The sequence below is a fragment of the Stigmatopora nigra genome, chromosome 12, assembly GCF_051989575.1.
Source record: "Stigmatopora nigra isolate UIUO_SnigA chromosome 12, RoL_Snig_1.1, whole genome shotgun sequence".
Taxonomy (NCBI): Eukaryota; Metazoa; Chordata; class Actinopteri; order Syngnathiformes; family Syngnathidae; genus Stigmatopora; species Stigmatopora nigra.
The window spans coordinates 11,844,762-11,858,608 of record NC_135519.1 but is presented as its reverse complement, the minus strand read 5'-3'; positions in this window follow the sequence as shown (position 1 = coordinate 11,858,608).

Here is a 13,847-nt window from a genome sequence, read left to right as displayed (position 1 = left end):
CACATGCATACACACACTACTAGCACGCGCCCCTCTTCACACTTCACTCGGAATCCCCCTGTGACAGATCCTGTAACAGAGGAGAGGGAGGCTGTGAGTTGCCCGGGGGGTTCCTCAAGGCACCCGTCTGGGACCTGCTTCATAATCAGTGGACAGAGAGCAAGCAGAGTTTCCCAGAAGCCACTCTTCTCCTCCCCCGCCTCCCCCTCTCTGGTTTGCCCGACGCTGCTAAGCACCCGGGGGCTACCTGTTAAGGTGCTCCCCCTGGTCTGGCCTCTCTTCCTGGGCAAAGGGAGTAGAAGAAGAAAAAAAAACATGTTTGGGATGCTTTATTAAAGTCCTGATTAGATGGATGGAAGGAGGAGGGAAGATGGGGTGGTGTTGTGTATTGTTTATATTCATCTTTGCATAAATTGATCTTGATACACACGTACTTTTCTGCATGTGTGATCTCATTATGTGTATGCGCGTGCTAATGCATGCACACGTTGGAGCGCTCCCGTACATCATTTGCATGTACAAATGATAAGCAGCATGAACTGGTGTTGCTAATAGCGGCCTTAATATTGTTAGTTGTCAAGGAGATGTGGAATTACTCACCCACATGGACATTAGCGGATGCCAAGTAACAGGCTGGACAAGGCGATGTTCTCCATAGACCACTTTGGCCCTTATCAACAATAATGCTTGTTAATAATGTGAAATGGCTCTAATTGCTCTGCGGCGGAATTAACTGCAGCATGATCTTCCTGATAATAACAATAAAAACAGATGCTCAGAGATAATGGGGGATAAATTGGAAATATGGCAATTGAAGTGTATTGTTTTGGAGCGCGGGCTTTTTCATCCGTTTTGTTTTTATTTTTTTATATTTATTTTTTATTGTAGTTACTGTAGTAATGTGTAATATTGTTTCCATATATTGTATTCCCTGGGCTGCGCCTGTGGGCATTTCTCCTCCTTTTTCTTTGCTTTTGTGAGGCATCCTCCTCTTGTAGATGCAGTGAGAGCAAGATTTTTCCTGTATTTTGGGAAACTGACAGACTATTGGTTCATTTACAAACTTAAAATTTGGATTTAACTCATTTTTTGTGGTTATCTGAAGCATTGATGAGGTTTTTGTAATGATATTCCAGTTAAAGTTGATGACAATGTAATTTTTTATGTTTTTTTTCTTCTCTTTCAAAAGCTGGCAAGTGTACAGAAACCAGAATAAATAATTGGATATAATACATTTTATCCTACTTTTTTATTTAACAGAATCTGAAAAATGTTTTCCACTACTACATAATAACAGATAATATTATCCTAATTCTATCAATAGCTAACTTCATAGGACTTCACTATGCCACATTTTGAAGTGTATCGGTTTCATGTGTTATTGTAGTGAGCATAATGTGTTTCCATATAGAGCAGGGGTGGGGAATCTATGGCCCGGGAGCCACATGTGGCTCTTTTGATGAATGCATCTGGCTCTTTGCTAACCTGTGAGCTAAAACATGAAAACCGCTGATGACAGAACTGAAATACTACATCTAGAACTGCTTTAATCTTCATTTTTTTGTAGTAGACTTTTCTGGAATGCATTCTCTCATTGATTAGCAACAGCATAAGAATATTTAAAAAAATATTCATTTTTTTCCACTTTAAAAGTGGTGAAATTACAAAGAAAAACTGCACTCGTTGACATGTATGTATTCTGACTTTTAAATGTGTAGTATGACTCAAAAAGGTTGCCGACCTTTGATATATAGAGTGGATTTCCTGTACTGTGCCTGCAGGCATATATCTCTGCTTTTTGCTGTCCTGAAGCATTTTGCGAGTTCGTTCTACACGTCCGATTGCGCACTCGCCCCAACAGAACTTATTTTTAACAAACATATTTCCGAATCTACCCGGCCAACTCACGTGATCTGCGCATGCTCCTCCTCCAAGACAAGATTGGGCCGAGCCAGGACCACCGCGCCATCGTCTCTTCCGTTTGGTTTGGTCCTCTCTCCGAGCCAGCTGGCCTCATTAGGACATGACGGGAGGCGGGCTGGCGTGCGACGTGCACATGCATGCCCACGTCAACAAATGTAGTGTGAAGCGTGGCCCGATGCCCGCCAGAGAGCCTCCCACAGAGATCATTATTCGGGGTCTTTCCTTAAGGTGGCGTCCTCACCTCTTTGCCCCACTCTTGGCGGCCAAGCGCGAAGACTTTTTGCGGGGAAGCTCGCCGTGGCGTGAAGGGACAGGAGGATATGATTCATCACCAGAGACGGCCGCTGACCTACCAGTCCGAGAGGCGCCCGAGCGGAACCGAGGCCTTGTTCCGACAGAACGGCCGCGGCGAGAGCTGTGACGGATGGCGGCGGTCCGTTCCAGAGCCCACCCAACCCAACACACATACAGATAGACAATCCTCTTGCCACCTACCCGAGCAGGTGTGTGTGCATCTCACATCTGCAGGCGGGAACGGTGAACCGAGACCAAATGGCAGACGCACGGGGCCCATCGGGTACCTGTGCACTGAGACACACTAATGATTATGGATGCGGGCCTATTAACGGTCACATCTGTAAGGGAGAACAACAACCAGCTCGCTGGGAGTGAGTCAGCACTTCCCAAGCCCACCTCGGTTCCTTCAGGAGCTGAGACATACCCATGTCAATGTTGGGGAGGGAAAAATAACTCCAGAATGTTTCATTCCTAAAGGCACAAACATGGCGCAGGCTGTTCAATTTGAGTCTTTGGGGTTGTTTACGCGCTTTCAGGTGGAAAACAGAAAAGAGTGTGACTGTTGTAAAGAGAAGTGTTTTCTTTTTAGGGACTTGAAAAGTTTAGAACTTAGGATGAGGATGCTTTTAGTAAAAGAGAAGTGAAATATAAATCATGAAAGTAAGCGGCAGAACTTTTTTTGCACTGGAAACTGTTGCCCAAGTAAAGGTTTTTATCATAAAATTCTGACATTTTCTGATCTGATCATGTTTTTTGTCTTTTAAAAAGCAAAAGAGGTCATTTGTATTCTAAATTGCTCCTTTACCTGGTAACAAATGTTGACCTTATTAATGAGAGCTGTCCAAATTTTAAGTCACTTTCGAGTTCACCAACTGTCCTAGTCATTGATTTTGAATTACCCTTAAAAGTACTCCTCTTAAACTTTGTCCCTAAATGTTCACTTCTAATTTCACAGAGCGCAACCGCGAACCAAAAAAAAAAAATAGCTCATGGCGCCTGCCAAATTACCTAATGAATTCGTCAACTTAAAAACAGCATGAAATATTCATTCTAAGAGTATAGGCGATAAATTAAATATCACTCATTGACTCGTTATTTAAAAATGCATCATGCGATTTGCATAGTTTCATCCCTGAAAGGAAATAATAATGGCCAGTTGTCGTGTAGTGTCTTTCATGACGGCTGAAGCCGGCGTCTTTTTGTTCCCTGGTCCGCCCTCGTCTGCTACTTGCTGCTCATTAAAGTTTCAACAGGGCCTGTTTTAATTGTCAACCCTTTGACAGGTTGATAAAAGCAACTTGACAATTAAGTTCATTGGCCTCTGCTTTGCATATTAATTCCCTCTTATTTGGTTTCCCATTGTTATTAGAAGGAGCGCTCGCCATGTAGCAAAAATGTCATCCATTAACTCGCCTGCCAACCCCACCCCTCACCAAACTTAATGTAATTAAGCTTGCTATTGTACGGGGCTCGGGAGGGGAGAACTTTTAGTGTTCCTTGTATAAATGAGTAATGTCGGCGGCGTGACAATGCGGGCCGCCAAAATCAGCCACTCACAACTTTATTATCTGTAACATGTGCTGCCGGCTCCGGTTTGCTTAATGAACAAAGGAGGCCTAGCTTTCATGTCATTGCACACTTGGGTGTGTATGAATACGTACACGCCGCCTATGTGTGTGTGTGTGAGATAGCGGGCCGAGACATAAAGGAAGACGAGGAGTGCTCGCTTTAGGACTGCAGATTACCTCACGCTCAGTGTAGGCCCACACACTGGCATCAAAGAGCCAGCTTCGGTGTGCCCGAGGCTTATTCGGCCCCTGTCCACCCTCCCGTGTCACTCCGTACACCCTCCTGCCCGCCTTGAATAATTGACACTTCTGTTTTACATGCTCACCGTTTGCCAGGACACGCGAGTGTGACTGCAAACGCGCTTCATTAGAATGCAGCACGTCAAAGACGCTCACATAGTGGACAGTGAGTCTTAGGGTGGATTTTCTTGGCGGTTGTCTTTTTTGGGGGGTATGATTTGGGAGAGAAGCCATGATGGAGGGAATTGGAAGGGTGTTTTGCTATAATGATATGTTGGGAGTGCTTAAGCGTGTGGAAATATGACTTTAGAAGTCAAAGTTTTTGGGGTTGGACTAGAAATGTTTTACAATATGTACGCACTGCCTGAAGCGTTTTTATTTTGATATTGACATCTTGACAAGAAGTGTACCGGTGCATATTTTTGCCAGTGAGAGGGTAAAGATTGGGTATTGTAAATTCAGGGTTGATGTCATAAACCAATCGAAAATTAATATCTACTTTGTTCTTTCTAGTTTTTTCCAATGATGGACATTAATCTAATACTTATTAAATATCTGTGACATCATATATTGGATACTTACATTGGACTAGTTTGTCCCAGAATACACCAATCCAGGATGTACAAACAACTCTAGTTCCAAGAAAATTGAATGTCAATTACTATAAAAAGTGAAATGTTGGCATGAGAAAAGCCTGTTTACCTTAAAAAGCATATGTTGTTAAATGTAAATAGATTCATAATTCAGATGGAATGTAATCCAAGTTTTTGTTTGCATTTGTTTGAAAAGCTTCCATTGGCTGCCTGCATGATTCAGCCACATTGCCTGCAATTAAAAGCCTGCAGTATTCTAATCCTATTTTTTTTTAATTTTGGCTCCATTTTAGAGAAACAATTTGGCCAAAAGATGGATAATTACTTTTCACTTGGAAAGTTGGGTCACCAACTGCACAATGGGCATACAATGTAAAACTTGCAGTCTTAAGCTCATTAAGAACCAGTATCTTAGTATGGGTTGTTTTTAATTGTCAAAGCACCCCCCCCCCCCCCCCCCGCTCCATCCCTGACAGCAGGTTTGTGGCTTTTATGGAGACAACCAACGGCTCCCCACGTCACCATGACCATCTTCTCTCGAAGACCGGTACGCCGGGTGTCTGGTGTGCACTTACGTGGGAGAATCTGCTGAAGTCGTCGGATGTCGCCGGCGAGCGTCCGTGCCGAGCCGCCGCCGATGGCCGTCGAGGGTACAGCACGGGGCGGTCTTGTTTATGCCAGGGCCATCTCTGAAGTCAAATAAGCCATTAGCAGTCTGTCAATCGGGGTCTCTGGTTAACACTCAAGCAGTTTGCCGAAGTCTCCGTTTCATTGGCGACCCTTTACAACGACAACAATTATACAAAGACACAAAGTGCACAATACACTGATGCAAATCGGCCAATCGTTGGACTCCATCCCCTTCCTCATTATCATTAGCAGTACTTTGAATGGTCAAAAGTATAGGAGACGCCTGCCGACTTGACCCATGTTTACGCAGTGGGAAAAGGCCCTTCTGTTCTTTTGATATTTACCTTGACCCCTGAAGTGTGTCGCTCGCACCCCGAGGGCTGGTGGCTGGCAAAAGTCCCCCCACCCCGAACCCCCTACTATCTCTTGGGAAGGCTAATCTCAACGTGGGCGTTTACCGCGGACACCAGACACAACACCATTAGCCGCAGCTCGGCGGCTGCTCATTAGGGCCCCCGATCGATAAAAGCGGCCGCAGAAATGGCCAGCGCGGTGGAACCGGCTATCACTCTTCGCTGTTATTATCGGAAGGAGAAAACGGCCGCATTCGGGCCGACGGCGCATCCCCAATTCTGCCTTGCCAGAACACAAAGCTCCTTCAGATTCTTTATCAACCTCCACCTTCAACCATAATCCATAATATTACTACTTCTTGCTATAAATTATTGCAACTCCTTTAATTGCCACTGCTGCTAAAATTACTATGATGACAACAATTAATTACGATACTCTAAATGTCACTACCTTTACTAGCAATTGTACTTTTTCTCTGTCCACAACAACGTCTCGTAGTAAATTAACTTTAATGACCAATACTAGTACTGCAATTATTTTTATTCATTCAATCATCATCAGAAAGTAACCATGCTCCTACTATTATTCATTTTCTATTACTACTACTTCTACTTGTGGGCAAATAAAAGCATTTAATTGAAAGTTATAAGTGTAAAATTAGTTTTAGTTTGAGCATTAAAACTGTGATTCAATGTAAGAAAGTAGAAATGTACAAAAACAAATAAAAATAGTAATATATTTCTCAGGCAGTTTGATGAATGGGCTCAACATAAAAAAGCAAAATATTTAAATTTTAAAAAAGTGAAATACAACTGAACTGCAGGCGCGATTCTCTCTCTTACCACTGGTGGTACCACACTCGCTATAATTGCTATAATGGAAAGAAAGTAAGGAAATGAGTCGTTGGGAAACTTTACGTGAAGTCATATGAGCCGGCAATAAAAAGGGGAATCGGCCGAGAGCCATTACGCGGCGTCCGCACTCTCCCGCTCTCTCGCTCTCTCTCGCTCTGGAGGGTCTCCAGGGCCCCCGCGTTATGACACGGTCAGAGCAGGAAGTGCGCTCATTACTGGCCAGATATTTCAGCGCTGATGTCTCCCTCATTGAGTGTCAAAAACAAATGACTTACACGCTGGACCGCCTGCAAGCAGCGAGGGGAAAGGAGAATTAATAAAAAATAACACGGGGTCAAAACCAGAGCAGAGTGACCCCCGCCACGGCACACCGTGGGACATGTGGTTGATATCACCGTCAGTCGACTTGCGTAAACCTGATAGTTTGCACTGGGAATTATGGGAATGGACAGCAATGTAACAGCAGACAGCAGCAATGTGAAATTAGCTTATGTTCCTGACATCCACTTGGCGTCTTTTAAGCTTATTTTGGAGTCGGGGATGAAAGATGGACGTCTTTCTTTCAGTCAATATTTCGAACTTTCATAATATAACTTATTTATCTATTCAAACAATAACGCAGGGTTGTGTAGTTGTATAGTTTGACTCATTGGTTTATACGATAAGGCTGAATTCTAATCAGATAAGAATGAAGGGTAATGAAAGAAAATAATACTAAATAAAATGAGAAACACATGCAATAATATAAATTAATATGTGATGTGTTTCTGTAAAAGATTCTTTAACCATCCTATCATCATAAAGGTCTTAATTTTGTAGTTTTAATCATGTAATTGACACTTTCCTAACTAAACTAAACAAAAAAAACGTGAAAAATGCAGTTTTGGTTGAACACTTATGCAGTAAACCACTGAAAAACAAAGTACTTACATGAAATATCTCATAATTTGGACCAAAACAATATAGAGTATCATTATTTATAGCAAGACAAAATGATCACACATACGTGTATCTAATTCCAAATCCTCCAAATTTCCCTACGGAAAATTCCTTGCACATTTCCATAGCCATACCTGACAATTTTCCGGCCCCTTTGCTAAACTAATGTAATTTAATTATTCCTGCATTCTCTTCCCTGTGAGGGGTGCAAACATTAGGAGGAGGAAATTGCAGATGAAAAGACACACACAGGAGTTTAAAAAAAAAAAAAAAGAGATAGCTTGGTGTGTGATTTCTTTTTTTTTGGGCATATCACAGAATAATATGGAGGCAAAATTGTGAAAATAAGAGAAAAAAGAGGGGAGGAGGGGGGCTATGTATTGATTTTTATTGGAGCCGGGGAAAGAAAAGAGAGGGAATAAAGAAGTGCTCTTTGGCCGATGTGTCCAAATGAAGTCTCACGGGAGGCTCTTAATGGTGGGGGGGTTAGGGTTAAGGGGGGTGAGGTGGGGCGAAGGGGAAGGGGGGGCCACGGGGGCAGGTGCCTACCCCTGACTAAGGCACGGAGCTGCCCTAAGGCTAGGGCTAATGGTATTGGCTGAGCTTGCTTTAAGCAGGCTCCTTTCCTAATGGTCGCGTATGAGCGTGCCACAGGACGGACAGCTATTGATTGGCTCAAATGCTCTCTATACTTGACAACAAGTCCAAAAAGTCCCTCAAGCATATACAATCATCTGGCCGCAAACCATGTCAGACGTTAAATAAAGGTGATTAAAAAACACACACAGTGGCTCATTATAAGGGAAAAGGTGATGCGTTGTTTTAGGGAGGAAAAGGTGCAATAGAAGGTCAGATTATTAAAATGATTAAATATAATATTTGTAATTTTTTTATAACTTACGTACTTGGCATTTTCTGGAGTGCATACTTTGTCCACCAGCAGGCAGTAGGTTTGCAAGTCATGTGGAGAAATAGAAGAAGATGTTAAAATAGCAACTAGATCAGGAAAATGTGAAAAGATGAGTTTTTTTTAGAGGTATTTTTATGTTTTTCGTCAAAATGATGAATGCTTGTTTTAGTGAATGTTAAGTGAAACTGACTTTCCTCATCTTATACATTATAAACTACACAACTTGTAATTATTTTGGTCTGACGTTGATTTGACAGGCTATAGACGATGCACTTGTATCTCAAGTCTTCGTTCATAAATCAAATCAAAGCAAAAACAAAACGTCTGATTGAAACCCCATATTTCAAAAAACCTTCTTCATATCTCACAGCAACACACTCTACGAAAAGAACAAAGTCTTCAACCAAGCCACCCTGTAACATCTGATATAGCTTCAAACCGCTTTGACTTAAAACACGAAAGAGCAGCAACACAAATCTTCCGATCTGCTTCACCACCAAAGGTCGCCTCTCAAAAATATGAATTTTCCGTGTACTGTTAACACACATACACCCACAAAAAAAACACACGACCTTTCCACGCTGTGCGCTACCATGTTGACAGCGTTTTTCTGTGTCTTTGTTCACGCTTGTGTGTTAATGCCACGTGAAATTGTCACTTTGCATACATGAATACGAGTCACGGTGTCAGTCAAAAGTGCAAAAAGGTGCTTTCCTTTTCCCGCCTCGGAGAACGCAGTCAAGCAGCGTGACACATGCCTCGTATTGTCTTTTCAAAAAGGTGCAGCGTTGGGAGAACAATGCCATATATTTGCTTTGTTGTCATGCCCCGCCTTCCTGTAACACAATACACACAAGCACGTGAATTTTTTTTTCTCTTTTTTTTTTTTGCTGCGTACAAGATTTTCTCTTATTCACAAGGGGCGCTTTTCTAGACCGCTCCAGGCATCTGCTTTGATTGCGTAACTCCCCTGGGAGCAACAACACAAAACAAAAATACCGACTGAATTCAGACTTATAATATAGCGAACAAATAACATAGCAAGCTCCACTCTTCAAAAAAAAAAAAAAAACACACACACACACACACATACACAAAACAACGTAGTTCTAGCAAGAAAAGGAATTGGGGAGTAAATTCAAGAGTTGAAAGCTGGAGAAAGTGCAAGAACAAGGCAGAACACTAAAAACAATCAAATAAAGTCACCGGGATACAACACGGCAATGTTGCTAGATAACAACAAAGTTATATTAGTACAAGAAAAATGTTGTCATGAAGTTACTAGAGAAAAGATTTAGAGAGGAGAAATACAATGTAATGTTAAAAGGCCCCAAAGATCGATAATCTTGTAAGAGGAAAGTTGTAATATGTATAACGAAAAAAAAAAATGGAATTGGTGCTCGGTTGGGAAAATGGATAATAAATTATGTAAGATAAATTAAAAAAAAAAAAAAAATGAACGTGTAAAAGTTAAGAAATTTTGATAGTCTACATCCCAATATTTCAAAAAAAAAGTTGTATTATTTAAAAAATATTAGTATTACAAAGTGTAATTTCAATATGAAGAGTCATAACTACTATAAAAAGTGAAAACGTATTAGTATACATATATATATATATATATATATATATATATATATATATATATATATATATATATATATATATATATATATATATATATATATATATATATATATATCTATCTATATATATATATATATATATATATATATATATATATATATATATATATATATATATATATATATATATAAATATATACATACATACATATATATATGTATATATATACATATATATACACACATATAAATATATATCCATATATACACATATATGCATATATACGCACATATATATGCATATATACGCACATATATATGCATATATACACACACATATACATATACACACACATATATTAAAAGAGCATCCATCCAACAAGTGAAAGCTTTGGTATGCATTCCGAATTATACTTTTTCTAACAAACTTGTCTCAATTCCAAAGCGTCCACTTTGGCGTAACGTTTGACACATGGTTTAGGCTTCCAAAATGTTGGAGAGGTATTTGGTTACACAACGCTATTACAACAAGTGTCATCTTCTGCTTTTTCAAGTGTAGAGCAGCACACGCCTTCCAAGCAAAGCAAACAGCCCACAACCAATCAAAGTCAAACTCAACCACAGTCCTTTTCCCTCCAATAAGAAATATCCGCTTTTTTTTTCTTCTTGGCGTCCAAACTGGCAAAAAAAAAAACACTTGTGTTTTTCTTTTCTTTTCGATTAAATGCTCTTTCTCTGGCAGTTTGCGCTCTACAGTTGGAGTGTGCTACATCGCTACTTTCTTCTCTACAGGGGCCCCTGGGCTCCCCAAGCAATAGGAGTAAATTAGAGTGCACCTGTTCCAGCTCCAAGATAAGCCATCTCCAGAGGATTTCCTCTGAGTAAAATGAAGTGAGTGAAGAATAAACAGAATATCACAGCATTACTCCGCCAAGGTGAAGTCGGCTACTGCTCTGGGGACATCGGCTTGCTGGGTTTTTTTTTTCTTTTTTTTTTCCCAACACCCAACAAACTATCCTGTGTAAACCTCTGCATGTGAGACTGTAGGAATGTTGTGTTTTTTTTAGTTTTTTTTTTCTGTACAGAACCAAAAAAAAAATGTCAGATACATGTTCTCCCGACTGTATCTCAACTCACCACCTTAACTTGAAAAGTTCTTGCTTGTGTTTGGCCTGTTGTGGGTTGCCTTGTACTTTAGGGAAACCTTTCTACCGCTCCTTAAAAAAACAACCAAAAAAACAACATAAGATTAATAATACATTTTATTATCAATTTCAAGAAACACTGAAAACTCACTGTCATTAAATCTATATTACAGTACCATAGTTTGCGCTAAAAAAGTTGAAAAATAACTACATAAGTTGAGTAAAAGATGAAAAATAAATAATATAGTGTATATATCAGTTGGTGCATTTGTTAGCTCAAGTATGTAAAGTTTAAACTTCATCTTTTTAACGAGATGAGTTGAAAATAGTTTTTCCGTATCCAAATGTAACATGAGAGCATTGAATGAAGGAGTTTAAATCAGTTGCATGTGTTTTGGAAGCAACATATTACATATATTCATTTTCATGGGCCACCCAAGGCTTCGTTGTTTTAATGGCCTTTTTCACAGCAGTCATGTTGACACAGTAAAACCGTAAATAGGACACATACCGTTAGAAGGATTAGTATGGTGGATCTGTTTGCCTTTAGATGTCAGGGCATTTTTAGAAATGCCGTCTGACAGAAGATCGTTCCAAAGAGGACCAAAGAAAAGAAAGGAATAAAGTAACGAACGGCCTAATGGCGGTAAACATCAACAATGACATTAGAGATGGGGAGTTGGACGTATTGTAGGACTGGAAAGGAAAGGACAGTCACAGTGAGACATTTTCAAGCAGATAAATCCCTTTAGTATTCATTATGGAAAATTGCATAGATTTATGATATTGTAAGAATACGACAGAAGTGGAAAGTTGGAGGGAATCTGGCACTAAGGCATCTTCAAGGGCAGTACACTGGAGTACTACCTTGATTTCAAACATTCGTATTTCACCGTCTAGAACGTTTTGTCCAACGATTGAACAATGTTTGCATTTGTAAGTTTATTGTCAAATCTTGGGGACGCTTGTGAGACTTATAGAAAAAAAATTAAACCACAGAGAGCCAACTTTGGACTTTCATGCCCTTGGAAATTCCAGTTAAACACGCTTAGACAAAAAAGGAGCACATTTGACAATGACCAAACATTTGTGTGTCTAATCAAGTTGCGGAATAAATGTCGGCGTTCACACCACATGACCATCTTCTTGCACTCTTTTGATTCATCTTTGAGGAAATAAAAGCCTTGACCTCAGTGTGAGACCCAAAGACCACTGACTGGAGTTGACTTGAATCCAAAACTCACTCCGTTGGTTGTCACATGAAAGTATCGGATAATTAGGGGGGTGTCATTCTTTACTTATTTGATCATTTTACCAATTCCGTCTCCTATCTGTTCAAATATCCCGCTCCCCTACTATTTGCACCCTGCTACTCAGTCTGTTTTAGCGTCTTTGTTCCACTAACAACACATTATTGTTATTGTGGCTAATTGCTTGCCGCTCGCCGTCGGCGAGGACCGAAACGACACTGCTAATTGCCATTTGGGTGAAAATGAGGCACGCTATCACGCCGCGGATAGCCGGACCATCCTCAAACGTGGATTGCGTCGGGTTATGTCGCACGAGGGGTGGCGGAAACGGGGTGGGCCGAAAGCGGAGAGGGAGGGTCGGTCGTTAGATGGAGGTCGGTGGGAGTGGAGGACCCTGAAGATTACAGTTGGCTTGCTTCGACCCCTCTCCGATAGGATCTGAGGCCGCCCTCCCAGCAGAGGTGGACCATCGCGTCGGGCCAAGACGCCCATTAGCCAGGCTAATAATGTTCACAAGCCCGCCGCTCGCTGCGAATCAAAGCCGGCGTGCTAGTTAATATGCTCCGAAGTGACCGGAGAGGGTCTTTAAATGATTCTTAATAAGACGGTAACGCTGTGAAGGAACCTTCATCTTAATATTTCTACTTTTATGAGCTTTTTTTAATTGTCTTTGTTTATTAAAAAAAAAAAAAAGCAGAAGATAAGATCTCATTTTATACCAAGGGCTGCTACTTTTGTGTAGGTGGATGTTGGCCTTCAATTTATTCGGGTTTTAATAGTTAGGATTTTGCTGTTTATGCTTAAAATTTATCAGGCCAAAGGTGCTAAACGGGCTAATTTCAGCATTATTGTTGAAAAGGTTTTAAGGAGTTAAATCAATTTTATTTTGGTGGCCTTTAATGGGTAGATAGAGGCTTTTGCTTATATTGAAATTGTTTGTGATTTATCAATCGTAAAATGTTTTTTTTTATTATGATTATCACTTTTGTTCAATAAAGGACCCAAAAAAGCAAAGGGATCTTTAAATGATTCCTAATTAGATACGTGCTGTGAAGGAAGCTTTGTCTTAATATAAAATTAATGCCCAATCTAATATATTGTGATCTTTTTTGTTTTCTTTGTTTATTAAAGCATAACTCCACTCTGCAATTGTCAGATCGGCGCAGGTGCCGCTGATTTCCCTCAAGGTTTTATGACACCATATCAACTTTCTATTGCAGTTTCTTCCAACTCATTTTTTTAAGCTTATTGAATCTTGCAGTAAAATCTGTATAGTAGTTTTAAACTTACTTCAATGATTGTAAAAGACAACCAATCAATTGGAACCATCTTCCCAATGTATTACCTATAGTTTTCAATTCCGACTAATGATTTAATGACTAAAAAATGGGCAAATTTATGCCTTTTTCTGTTAGTTTCCTTCAACTCCAATGGGAGTTTCACACCACACTACCGACTTCCCACTTCAAAAAAACGAACCCCCGCTCCCCGAAGGCGACACGCCGGTAGACTTAACCGCCGACAAAGCCACCGACGAAAGCCGAAGAACGTCGTCTTC